General features: G+C 49.0%; 1 protein-coding gene across 12 annotated transcripts in view; it reads left to right on the top strand.

The window, feature by feature from the left end:
• The window catches only part of AFDN (afadin, adherens junction formation factor), a 2107422-nt gene that overhangs the window by 1217031 nt on the left and 875992 nt on the right, over window positions 1-14399 (top strand). The gene's annotated exons all lie outside the window — the stretch shown is intronic.

The following is a 14399-nucleotide window of genomic DNA, read 5'->3' as shown; positions in this document are numbered from 1 at the left end:
ACAATCTGGTGTTCCTCTCCCTGGCTATATGGTTCCAGCAGCAACTGCAGTGGAAATTCAACCAGCTCCGAGAGGATGTCCAGGTGGCTTACTTTACCACCAACTTAAGGGGAGAAGTCGTCCTTGCAGGGCTTCTCTAGTTGAAACGAAATTGGAGTTTCAGCACAGCAGCAGGGCTTCACAGGGCAAAACAACGGTCCAGGAGTTGCAGCAGGCTTCCTCTTAAAGTTCTTCTTCGGATTCCTTCCTCCACTGGTCGACTCTGCCTTCCAAGCCAAAAAGCCTTGCCTTTTATGCAGGTTTCTCCCATTCATTCCAGCGTAGCTGTCCCTCACACAGAAGGCTGGCTGTCCTCCAAGGACAGCCAGCCCTCCAATCACCTTTGGGTGCATTCCTGTAACCAAAGAGACTAAGCACAGGGAGTTTTGGGAACCTCCTTTGCTTCCTGCCCTGCCAGACAAGATGGAGCCAGAGGCGGACTTCATGAACCTGGTTTGGCACACAGAGTAAATCGCCTTACAAACAAGAAATGGCAGAAAAAGAAGACCGGGGCCATTTTGACAAAATGTGCACCCATGGGTGCAATACTGCAGCTGAGGATTCAGCCTGTGGTAAAAACGCACAATGGTAGGAAAATTGAAACCACTGCCACCAGCCATTAAATGTAGTAAGGGTAACATAAACGATGTGGTCCAGGCTGCCGCATGTAATCATGAAATAGGGTGTCCTTGTTTTCGCACTACAAGGAACTAGGGATGGCAACCTCTCACTTGTATCGCCTGTGAAACATAGCACTGTTCCTTGTAGATGGGTGGAACCCAGGAAAATAGACGTTGTTTGTACTGCTAAGCAATTTCTCCCCTCGCACACTGCACCATCACAACTTAGCAGAAGGCAGTGTCTCATTCCACATACCCTGCACTCGCATATATAACGCAGACTATTGGAACCATAAACATTAGCCTGAATAGCATCTAGATAGGTTTATGACTGTCGGCAAGTACCCCACCCAGATGGAATTATGAATGATACCATGTGCCACACATGATCAAATCGTGGACATTAGCCTGAGTCGCATCTAGATAGGATTATGAATGGTAGCAAGCCCCACATTTAGATAAAACTGTGAATGCTAAACCTGTGCCTCGCCTAGACGAAATCATAGACATCAGCCTGCTTCCCATATAGATAGAACTGAATATGTGCCACACTCAGACGGAATCGTAAACACCAGCTAGCCGCACATATAGGTTGCAAAGGTGTGCAGGGGCCGAATTTGGACAGTTGTGAATATTGGCGGGCATCATTATGGTAGGGATTGTGAATATCGGCTGGTGCCGGAGCTAGATGCACTTGCAGTGATGTTCGTGCGCCACATCTAGAAAGAATGTGGAAATAGCACATTGTTTCTAGACAGTGATGCCAATAACCAATCCACTAACAATTTCACCCCTCTGCCTACACCTCTCAAACTCTAACCAAACACTACCCTATACCACAACAAACAGCACATACTTCACTACACTGCAACAACAAAACAAACCACACATAGACTCGCACAACAGCACACAGCGTACACCCCAAGCCCAGCAAATGGTGTTAAGTGTGTTGAGGCTGCCAACGGCGCATCGCTGATCTTTTTTCACTTTTCCCACTTACTCCCACTAACTCACCCCGCTTCCCTTTTCAGAGCCGTCAGGGGACCACTCTGGTGGTGACAGTGCACAGTACAAATATCCTTTAACATTAACAATGTTACATAAGAAGGTAGACGAAGCGGATACTAAGTAACCCCCAGCACTCTACATAAGATGGTGTGTGATGGGTCTAAAAAGAGAAAAAGGTAAGTAAAGTCAATTTCACTTTACTACCCTTGGAAACAGTAGTTTATCCAAGAGAATTTAAACCTTATCAGAAATCCAAAGGACTTCTCTGTGCCACTGCACTGAAGGTGCTGTGTGTCACAATACAAAAAGATGATGCCTATGGAGTTTGTCAGACTCCAAAACCAAAAGAAACAAAGAGTCCAAATCAGTTAAAAATACTTGAGAGAAATCGAGCAAAAGAGCTGGGGGTCTCTAAGGTAGAAGGGAATTATCACAGAAATTAGAATTCTCCCTAACAAGGAGAGGCGCTTAGATTTGTAGAGGTAACATCTAGTGCTGAGCTCTCATCTTCTAAACTTATACAAACTGTCATTAGAGAGGTGTCATGAAGAAACTCATGATAGTCATCTTGATAGACTCCAAATATATTGCTCATGTTCCCGCTCGCCAAAACCTCCTTGTTTCTGGCAGCTCTCATCACAACTTGACTATATAATTGGGTTCCTTTTGTGTGAAAAACGTTATTTTCATCTTGCGGACTTCTGGATGACTTCTTGACTTTGATTCCTCGTCCAGCTGGGACAGAATTCTTTTAAGAAATGGAGTAGCCTCTATGCTACGTAAATTGTAGTGTTTTCTCTTAATCACTTTTATAGTTTATTTGTTAATCTGTCAATTATCAAGTAATGCACCAGAAGGAATAGGAAAAAAGAGTTCAGCTTTATTTGGTTCCCACGTCGACTGCCCAATAAATGGTACCCAGGTCAAAAAACAGCAGCAGGTGACTGGGAACTTAGCAGGTTTGGAAGCTTAGGGAAACTATGTTAACTATAATGGATGACACCAAACATCTACTCACTTTTTAATGTCGAACCCAGTTTCTTTTTAATTCTCTGGTTATCTTGAAATGTCCAGGTCACATGACCAAAATCATTGACCCACCTCCAGGGAATTGCCACTTAGGGATACAATACTTCTCTGTTCCTAACTGCCTCCAACAGCACTCTGCAAGCGCTCCGCCCCTCGAAAACCTGTTATGAATGCTGGATGCTGTGTCCTGTCATAAGTAACCTTGCAAGAAAACAGGTAGACTGCCACCAACTGCACTCTTCATGAACTCTGCCTTATTGAATTAATTCATGTTATAAACTATATAGAATACATTAATTTATTTATTTCTTCTAATAAATGGCTTAAAGGAAGTAAAGAACATTTTCAGAATTTCGTTAAGATTATTGTATTTGAGCGATGAGTGGGGGATAATTTCCTTTCCACCATACATGCAATTTGACTCTATTTCTATAAACAATGTGGACACCCAAATAATTAAGCCCTTTTACTACTTCTAATTTAGTGTTAATCAATTTCCCTCCAAAAATGTCTACATTTCTTAGACGGCGTGAAGTTTATGATCTTAGATTTTTGTATATTTACAATCCTTTCTTTCATGTAGCTCTTCATATCATTTAGCGACCTTTGAAGACCTATAGGTATTTTGTCCAACAAAACAATATCAACATATGCTAATCATTGAATCTATAGGCTTCCCAGTTTTAATGGAAACATCAGTATCCAAGTCATTATCAACATCAGAAATCTATAAATTAAAACGTTTGGCGCTAAAATGCATCCTTGCCCAAGGCTTGCATGTGCCTGAATGCTCTCCGACAAGTCACCCTCACTGTTTAATCTAACTTGGAGATGGGTGTCTTTGTGCAACAGCATTATTATATGTTATGCTGACTTACACTACGCACTGCTGCCATTTGCATGGTCTCAAGGTGCTGATGTGGCTCTAAAATGGGTGGGGTTGGTGTTGGCAGAAACAGGCATCTGTGCGTGTCAGCTTTTTGGGTGTGCTTTGTTGTGTGCAATGGGCTTGTGTCTGGAGGGGTAGCGTTCTGTGTTATTTGTTGTTTGCAACTGTTTGGTCGTGTGGCGTGGTTAGTGGTGTATGTGTGGTTTGTGTGTTTTATGTGTGTAGTTTTGCTGGTCCTTTTGGACGTGTTCAGTATGTGAGAGGTTTCTGGTGTGGAAAAGACGAGGGGGTGGTTAGTTGGTTTCTATTTGGCTCTGGGTGTGTGGTTGTTTTATTGTTGGTGCTTTGATCCGTATTGTCCCATGTTTGCTTTGGTCCCAGAGTATGGTTTGTAGGGGTGCACGTTTTTATGCTTCTCTCTGTGAGTTGAATAGCCAGGTTTTCAGTCGTTTTCCAAAAGTTAGGTGGTCTTCTGTCGTTCTTATTCTCCAGCTTGGGGTCTGGCATGGATTCACATGCTCATGAATATTCCCAGTCGTCAGGCTGGGAATCCTTGGTAAAGGAAAAAAAACAGTTTCACTTTCACTTTAAAACTGTATTTCGAAGGGATTGTGTCCTCCGACGTATTCCTCATCTTAGATATCTCCTTCCAGCTCTGCTGGCCTCGGAAAATTTTTTTTCTCTAGAGGGCGCTGCGCGTCGACGTCCTCCGAGTCGATGTCCCTCGACAGCCGCCGTATCGACGTCGACGTCATCCTGCCTATAAAGGCCGCGCGCAGCGTCCGTTGCTCAGTTCCGTTTTTCCGCGCTTACTCAGTGCCTCGGAATACCGTTGCTCAGTTCTTAGTCAGATTAATCCTATTTACCTCGAGTCATTCGATCCGTACTCGATGGCTTCCTCGTCGGAACCGACAACTCCTCGATCCGGCTTCAAAAAATGCCGAGATTGTGGGAAAAAGATGTCATTGACTGACCCTCACAGAGTTTGTCTGTGGTGTTTGGGAGCTGAACACCATTGTTCGGAATGCGAGGACTGTATGTCCATGACAGCTAAGGCCCTGAAGGAGCGTAGGGGGAAGCTGGAGAAAGGTAAGACTTTTAAAGCTTCTTCTTCATCGACGAAGTCGAGACACTCGTCTCCTCGTCACCATTCGCGCTCCAGGTCTCGGAGTGGGTCTCATCACTCCTCGAGATCGAAGCACTCGAAGAGGAGACGTCGAAGATCCCCTTCTCCGTCTTCCTCTTCCTCTGTTTCGCCAAAAAGAATCCCTTGCCCCACGAAACATAGTTCCCGGTCTGAATGGGAGGAATTCCGCAAAAATATGATGAGCGTCTTCGAGAAAGCGGCCTCGACCCCCTCGAAGACTGCCGAGAGCGATGCTCTGGTCGAAAGACCCAAAGGTCAAAAACGCCGCGAGTCGCAGTACCCGGCGAAGGAAACCTCTCGAGTGCGTCTCGAACCCTCGAGTAGGATTATGACCTCCAAACCTTCCTCAAAGGTCCCGTCGACGCCGTCGACGAGGGTTCCGTCGACGCCGAGGTCGATGTCTTCGACGCCGTTGTCGAGGGGACCTTCGACACACGGGTCTGTCGACTCGACGCCAGCTTCGACACCGGCGTCGACGCCAAAAAAAGTCACGGTTACGACACACCCAGTGACTATCCCCAGGTCCTCGACGTCGATGGCTTCGAGATTGTCGAGTAGAATTCCAATTCTGTCGAGGTCTTCGAGGCCTCCGCCTTTGTTTTCGACGCCACGCTCGAAGCCGTCGGCGTCGACGACATCGACGTTTTCGAGACCGATAATGACAAGTTCGGCACCCTCTGCCTTGGAAATGGGATTTACTCCTTTTATGAGTTCAGAACAATTGAGAACTATGTCCTCACTTTTGGAAGAGGGTGAATTGTCTGAAGAGGAAGACACATTTGAGTTGCAGGGACCTGTAACCCCAATTAGAGAGGAATTTTCCTCTGAAGAACGCAGGTTAAAGGATCTTCATGATTCCTTACATGAGGCAAGTGGGTTAGACACTTCCCCTGAGGTGGAGTTTGCTAGGCCAGACCCGGGGGAGCATGCTGAAACCCCATATAGAGCCTTAATGGCCAGGATCACAGAGTTCATGGGGTGGTCTACACCTTCACAATCTTTCCAACAAGATGACCTCACGGATATTCTTGACAAAAGCCCACAGGAGGATCCTGTGGTGCCTTTTCATAAAGTTCTTCAGAGGAAGATCATGACAAACTGGGAAACCCCAGATGTAGTACCAGCAGTAAATAAAAAACTGTCTACAAAGTACAGGGTATCTTCTACAGACCCGGAGTTTTTGTCTAAACACCCATCCCCAGAAAGTCTGGTGGTACAGGCTGCATCCTCTACCGATGTCAAGACGGCTTATCCTACCGTCCCACAGGACAGGGACGATACAAAATATGATGCTATGGCAAAGAAAGTCTTTTCAGCATGTAGCATGGCGTTAAAATCTGTTAATGCTACTTGCACCCTTGCTAGGTTCAGCCATACACTTTGGGAGTGTGCTTCTACAGCGGCTGACTGCATCCCGGAGGGAGAGGAAAGGGATGCATTCCTGAATATTATACAGGACGGTAAAGACGCTATGTGCGAATCCCTCCAGACGGGCATTGATTCGGCTGACAGTATCAGCAGAGCAATGGCGGCAAGTACATCAACCAGGAGATTCGCTTGGTTGAGAAAGTCTGGTTTTGCCCCAGATGTGCAAGCCAGGCTCTTGAACATGCCATTCGATGGCTCTTCTTTGTTCGGGAAAAAGGCGGATGACAGTTTAGAGAAACTGCAAACTTCAAAAGCAGCAGCAAAATCCCTAGGAGCTGCAATCCGTCAGACTCCTTTTCGTCCCACAGGAACCTCTGCGAGGGGCAAGTCCTTTCGCTTCTACTCCGCATTCGGAAGAGGTAGAGGACGACCGGCTCAAAGGGGACAAAGAAGAACTACCCGAGGTGGACGGGGTAGATATTCAAAAGCCGCAGCAACAGCAGGTGCCTCTTTACCATCGGCATCTGCATCAGCCGCCACAAAACCACTCTGAGGACTTCCCTCACAGGACACCTGTAGGAGGCAGGTTGACGCAACATCTGGCGGTATGGCAGGCTATCACGTCAGATGCTTGGGCATTGGAAACAGTTGCCCAAGGTTACTGCCTGCCTTTCCTACGTATACCTCAGAGTCATCCACCGGGGATCAGCTCTCAGAAAGCTCCAGATCCGCTCCTCTTACAGGAAATTTTGGACCTGCTAGAGAAAGGTGCCATAGAACCGGTACCTGTAGCGGAGAGGAACAAGGGCTGGTACTCCCCTTACTTTCTCATTCCAAAGAAAGACGGAGGACTGAGACCCATCTTGGACTTGCGAGAATTTAACAAATTCCTCAGAAAAGACAAATTCAAGATGGTCACTCTTTCTCAGATCCTCCAGGCCCTTCAGTTCCAGGACTGGTTGGTATCTCTGGACTTTCAGGACGCTTATTTCCATGTGCCTATCCAGCTCAAACACAGGAAATACCTGAGGTTCGCAATTGGCAACTCTCACTATCAATTTCGAGTGCTGCCATTTGGGCTGACCTCCGCCCCGAGGGTCTTCACCAAGTTAATGTCGGTAGTGGCGGCAAGTCTAAGGAGGGAAGGGATTCACGTCTACCCCTACCTGGACGATTGGTTGATCAGGGCTGTTTCTCCGGAACAAGCTCAGATCCAGCTAAATCACGTGTGCCACTTCCTTCACAGACTGGGCTTCTCCCTCAATTTAAAGAAGTCACAAATGATACCATCGCAGAGACTCCAGTTCATAGGAGCGATCCTGGACACTTCCCTGGGAAAAGCCTCGCCACCAGAGGTGAGGGCTCAAGATATTCTACAGATGGTTACCAAGTTCCAACATGCCCAACGTCTCCTAGCCTTCGACGTTTTGAGGTTGCTAGGCCTCATGGCATCCTGCATTTTCCTAGTGCCAGAGGCTCGCTTGAGAATGAGATCCCTCCAGTGGGCACTGAGGACTCAGTGGTCACAATTCTCAGGGAGAATGACAGATCTTCAGGTTCCCGGCAGGGTGGCTCGAGACCTTCAGTGGTGGGCCTGTCAGGAGAACATTCTGAAAGGAGAACAGTTTTGGCAACCCTGGCCGGAGATAACAGTAGTCACGGATGCCTCACTCACGGGGTGGGGAGCCCACGCCAACGACTTGACCATCAGCGGTCGTTGGTCTCCATCGGAGTCCAGACTACACATCAACCTGTTAGAGCTGAGAGCCATCCGACTTGCGCTGAAGGCGTTCCTGCCAGCTGTACAAGGGAAGAACGTCCTGATAATGACGGACAACACGGTGGCCATGCATTACCTCAACAAAAGAGGAGGTGAGGATCACTACCCCTGTGCAGAGAGGCGATGCAGCTCTGGTTTTGGGCAATTCAAGAAGGAATCTCTCTATCGGCAGTTCACCTAGCCGGAGAGAAGAACTTGACAGCGGACGCTCTGAGCAGGCAGAACACAGTCTCCCACGAGTGGGAGCTAGCTCAGGAAGTCCTTCAAGAGATCTTCGCCCTTTGGGGAACCCCTCAGGTAGATCTGTTCGCCACCAGCCTAAACAGGAAATGCGACCTGTTCTGCTCAAGGGAATTTCCCCCGAGAGGAGCTCTGGGAGACGCGTTCATAGTGGACTGGGAGTACGCGTTCCCACCGGTCCCTGTCATTCCTCAAATGATCAGGAGGTTGAGAAGATTCCGGCGAACCATGATCCTAATTGCCCCGGATTGGGCCAGGAGAACGTGGTACCCGGACCTTCTAGACTTGTCCATCTGCCCTCCAATTCGACTTCCACTCAGAGAGAACCTACTCTCACAGAAGGGAGGTCAGGTTCTCCATCCAGACACCAAAACCCTCAACCTTCACGCTTGGCTTCTGAAAGGTTGAGGTACAAGGATTGGGACCTCCCTGATGATGTTATGGAGGTGTTGCTTTCGGCAAGGAGGCCAGCAACAAAGTCTTTATACCGCTGCCGTTGGAACAGATTTTGCAGCTGGTGTAGAGAACAGAATATCGACCCTTTTTCATGTGGTACACCAATGGTTTTGTCCTTCCTACTATATTTGGCAAATTCAGGCCTTCAAGTTGGCACCATTAAGGGCTATCTCGCAGCGCTATCCATCTTTAAGCGTACTGCGGAAGAACCATCCTATTTCAAATTACCCTTGGTAATACAGTTTCTAAAGGGGTTAACCAATGTTTATCCCCCAAGACCATTCCAAGTTCCCCTATGGGATTTAAACTTAGTACTAACTTTCCTGATGGGTACACCTTTCGAACCTCTCCATTCTTGTTCGTTAAGATTCCTTACCCTTAAAACTGTTTTATTAATAGCACTTACATCTGCTAGAAGGGTGAGCGAATTACAAGCTCTTTCTTGTAAACCCCCTCACACAATATTTCACAAAGACAAAGTTGTCCTGCAAGTGAAGCCTAATTTCCTCCCAAAGGTGGTTTCTGAATTCCATATCACTCAGAAGATTACCCTACCATCTTTCTATCCTCCTCCTCACCCGGGGAAAGAGGAAGAGAGGTTACACAGGCAAGACCCTAGGAGGGCTTTAAGTTTTTACATCAGTAGACTAGCCAGGATAAGACCGGCAGATCAGCTGTTTGTAGGTTACGCAGGTCACAAGCTGGGGTTACCAATAACTAAGCAGACCATTTCCAGATGGATCATTCTAGCCATTCTGGAATGTTATAAACTGGCAGGGAAAGAGCCCCCTCAAAACCTTAGGGCTCATTCGACCAGAGGTATTGCAGCTTCATCGGCCCTCAAAAGAGGCGTGCCGGTTAAAGACATATGTGCGGCCGCTACATGGTCGTCTGTCCATACCTTTACACGTTTTTACAATTTGGATTCCTCCTCCAGTCAAGAGACTAGGAAGGGCTGTACTGCATTCTATTCATCAATAGAAGACAGCGTGAAGTCAGTACTCCCTCCTCCAATAATAGAATACTGCTATGGGAGCCTATCTAAAATGAGGAATACGTCGGAGGACACAATCCCTTCGAAGAACAAGTTACTTCTTACCTTGTAACGTTCTTTCGACGGGATGTTCCACCGACGTATTCCCATCCATCCCCGCAGTTCTACTTCCCTTGTTGTTGCAGCTTACGCTCCTTCAGGGTGATTAGTTTAGTCCAGAAAGTATTATTGTGGGCTACAAAACGGAACTGAGCAACGGACGCTGCGCGCGGCCTTTATAGGCAGGATGACGTCGACGTCGATACGGCGGCTGTCGAGGGACATCGACTCGGAGGACGTCGACGCGCAGCGCCCTCTAGAGAGAAAAAAATTTCCGAGGCCAGCAGAGCTGGAAGGAGATATCTAAGATGAGGAATACGTCTGAGGAACATCCCGTCGAAAGAACGTTACAAGGTAAGAAGTAACTTGTTCTTCTCCTCTAAACCAATCACTGTCCTCTGGGTCATACTGCCCCCTTCTAATGACAGTACTCTCCCTAAGCCCCGCCTCTGGCAGCCATCTTCAGATTTTTACCACACGCTTCAGTGTTGGGAGTCCTTGAGTTGCTCTCCAAGCTATTTTGTACTTTTTTCCCAAGTTTTTTGCAGAAATGTTCTTCCATCGGAACCCGTGTGCTCCTATCTTCATCAGCCGGCGACAGGGATCCTTTGTCGGTGTTCGTCAAAGTTTCTGGAAGGCCGTCTTGGGGCTACTTGGCACCCTCTGACCATGACGGAGGAGAAAAAGGAGGGAAGGACATTTTTCAGGCCCTGCACCCAATGCGGGCTAAGGAACGTCTTTGTGGAGGACAAACATCAAAAGTGACTGTACTGCCTGCACCAGGACTACAACGAGAATGGGTGTGAGATATGCCTGGGCTTCTCAAGTCGAGCAAAGGCCCCTGACCCGTGCTCCGAGCAGGGTAATGCCTATCCCGGGACCTGTCGGTCCGAGGAGCGGTCTCCCTCCACGACGACGTTGAAGTCCTTTGAGGACACCCCATCTTTGGGGGTCCAAGAGAAGACCAAGAACCGCAAGACCGATTCCGCCAGGTTCGCCGCTGATGCAGGTCCCAGGTCGGATAGACCACGATCGTAATCGCCATCCGCCTCATCAGCCAGCCTGCCATCAGGTTCCACCTCAAAGAGGAAGTCCTCAACCCCCAGCCAAGATACGGTAGAATCAGAGAAACAAAGGGCAGAGGAAGAGAAGACTTCACAGCAGGCTCATCAGGCGCATCAGGCGCAGCCAAAGACACCGTAGACATCCCTTGGGGCGACGGCTACGGCGGGTGGTACCGACCCGACAAGGGTGGTCCCTACAGCGCAGAGGGTTTCCCTACCTCCCTGATGTGACACGGCCGCCGAGGCAGCAGCGAAGGCTGCAGGCATCCCTGCAGGGGGAAACGCACCAGCTCACGTCCCGGTACAGGGCCCTCAGAAGAGAAAAGGGGCGAGGTGGTTGAGGAGGCCCCAAAGCAGTTCTCCAAGGTTTACATTCATCCAATACACATCTCCTCCACGGACAACTATGACCAATCGCCCGTTTATACAGTCATTGAGGAGGATGGCGGTGCAGGGCCTAGCACTCCATCATTCCCTCCACAGCCAAGGGACGTATCCATGGACATCTTGCCAACTCTCCACACCATAGTGGCAGAGATTCAGCAAACGTTGCCACCAGCACCTGTTGTACCACAGGCCCCTGACCAGCCTCCATGTTAAGAAGAGGAAGCGTCACTCGACGCAGCTGCATCAGCCTCCTCCACCACGTTGTGACCCAACTCCACCAGCGGACCCGGATACACACATGGACACTGGTACGGAGACAGCCACAGGAACCGACGAAGATGAGGACTTCGGCCCGGCAGACGACGAGTCACTGTACCTGGACACCCCTCATAGAGGCTCTCCGCCAGACAAGGTGGGATCATTCCACTCTGATCTCCAGGGCCTCCAATCTGTTATATCTGGTGCCTGAGAAAACTAGGAAGGAGGGATTCCTATATAAGTGGCTGTTTGCTTTTTGTGCGAAATATGTGAGGAAGGTCTAGCCCTCATGAAAAAACCATGCAGGGCTCCAACCAAGCTAGACCGGTTGGAAAAGAAATACAGTGTGCTGGTCTCTGCACCAGAGTGCTTGAGGTCCCCACCGTCGCCGGATTTTGTAGTGTCGGTCGCTGCAAGAAAATGTTCGGCCAACCCGGCCTCCGCATAAACGGTCCCTCTGGACAACGAGGGGAAGAAGCTGGACGCCATGGGGAAGTGAGTCATTAGCACAGTGGCATCCACGATAAAAGCAGCTAATGTTCTGGCTATCTTGTCCCGATACGACCGGGAGCTTTGGTACAAGCTCGGCCCTATCTTGGAAGTTCTCCCCGACGACAAGAAAACAGGCTCTCGCCCTTTTCCAGGAAGGGGATGTGGCATCGGACAATGCCATTACAGTGGCAGTGGAAATCTCTGACACAAGCTTCCGACAGATGGGAAACTGAGTTTGCCTTCGTCGGCAGGGATGTTTGAAGGCCACTAACTTCCGCCAGGATGTTCATGCGAATGTGCTCGACATGCCTTTAGACGGCGAAAATCTGTTCGGTAAGGCGATCGACAAATCCCTTAAAGCCATAAAAATGGACACACAGATTGCATGTTCCCTTGGCACTCTGCAGCTGCTTTGCTCATCGTCTTTTTGCTCCTCCAGGGAAAAATCGACGTCGTACAGGCAATCTCCCTCCAGATCCTCCACGCAGGAAGTCTATACAGGAGGGCCTCCTTACTACCAGCAACGCAAGCAGTTTTGGAAAGGACCAAAGCCCCCCAAAGATGGCTGCCCGTGTTATCCCATGTGCCCTGACAACGGGCAGACACACCGCTGCGGGCCCAGATTGGCTGCGCTTCCAGGAACCAATAGAATTGTGGCACAGTATGCGGCATGCGAATCTGGCATGTAGCGGGGGCCGTGAGCCAAGGCCAGCTACTCTCTGCCGCTCCCTGCTGCTCGACGGTGCCGCAGACCCTCTTGGATCCAGACCAAGTCCCATGTGCTCGAGGTAAGCCACCTACTGCCTTGGGAAGCATTGGCGATGGGCCCAGAGCTGCCCGTCCAAATCCTCTCATCTCTGTGACCTACACACATCTCAGGTCGTCCCGCCTCCATGCATGCACGATCCCTGTGCACTTGGCTTCTACTCCCATGCCCATGGGTATAAGAAACCTCCAGATTGGCATGAGGTTCACTAACTCCCTCACGGGCCCAACCCCTCAGTCCTCTGCTCACCCAGCGCACTTCACGCCATTATGGTAAATCTCCAGTCAGTTCACTGATGTATGCAGGCGCTGCTGGTGAGCGTGCACATGCGGCCCCCTCCATACCGCTGAAGAGATTCCTGCACATACAGAAATTATCTCAGTCTGCCTGAGCTGCATATAATGCTGCCCGCAACACTCAATATACATTACAACAGCCCGCCCGAGTCATTGGTGCTCGACCGACACGCGACTGGGTAAACGCACATGTCAAGGCGAAACCCCCCACAAAGCGGCCTTCGGCCAAAAGCCCCAACGTATAAACTATACACACCGCCAATCATGTTGACAATTCGCTTGATGTCATACCTGCCCCAGGATTATCCATGCCACCAAAAGGCCCTCTGAACTACACACGCCCATGAATATCCATGCGGCAGGACTGCCTGGTGAACTGCTTGCGCCCACTATCAATCATGATATTAATTTGTCAGCATACACATGTGTACCCGTATTTAAATATGCTACAAAAATATCTATTGAATTGCATGCTCCTATGAATATCCATGCGGCGGAATTGCCTGTTGAACTGCTTGCTAAAGCGCCTGTCCCCATAGTCAATTACGCTGCCAATTTATCTACAGAATCACTTATGCCCACATTGAACTGTGCTACCAAAATGTCTATTGAATTACATGTGCCCATGGCTATCCATGCGACTGAATTGCCTGTTGAACTACCTGCTGAAGCACGTATGCCCATAGTCAATCATTATTTTGTCTGCAAAACCACGTATGCCTGCAATGAACTGTGCTACCAAAATGTGCAGTGATTTCCATGTGCCCAGTACCAAGAATGCCCCTGAATTGTCTGACTAACTACATGCGCCCACAACTAACACCCCTAATGATTCTACGAACACATCTGCCCCTCCCACTGCCTTGAATAGGCCAAATCCCTACCCCACCATCTCAAGTAGGTCACCATCCCAACCACTCAGCTGCGCCATTATTAATGCACAGTCTATCCCGGCCCACGCCCTGGACATACAAGATCTTAACACCACCCACAATCTTGATGATCTGGTAATCAGCGAAACCTGGCTCCACCAAGCTTCAGGCCCGGCATTATCTCTGGCACTCACCCCAGGCTACACCATTTCCAGGCAGGATCACTCTCACCTTAAAGGTGGTGGAGTCGCCATCATTGCAAAGGATACATCCCTGTTTGAAAGGTGGATAACACAATCGAAAACGGTGACCATCTACTCCTCAAACTGAACCCCTCTCCCAGCTGCACCATCACCCTCCACATTGTATACCGCCCCCTGGACCTGTAACAGATTTCCAGGCTTCCCTAACCCACCTTATCGCCGACAACTTAAAAAAATCCACCAAGACCATCCTTTTAGGAGATCTCAACCTTGGCTTAAAGGACCCCAAAGATTCCTCAGCCAACTCACTCGACAAGGCTTTAGGAACCGTAGCATTCCAACAAGTTATCACGGACCCCACTCACATCAAGGGTCGCACCCTTGATTGGATA

This window comes from Ambystoma mexicanum, chromosome 4q (assembly GCF_040938575.1).
Source record: "Ambystoma mexicanum isolate Mex_15411 chromosome 4q, UKY_AmexF1_1, whole genome shotgun sequence".
In the NCBI taxonomy this organism is placed as follows: domain Eukaryota; kingdom Metazoa; phylum Chordata; class Amphibia; order Caudata; family Ambystomatidae; genus Ambystoma; species Ambystoma mexicanum.
This window is presented reverse-complemented; position numbering and strand designations above follow the sequence as displayed.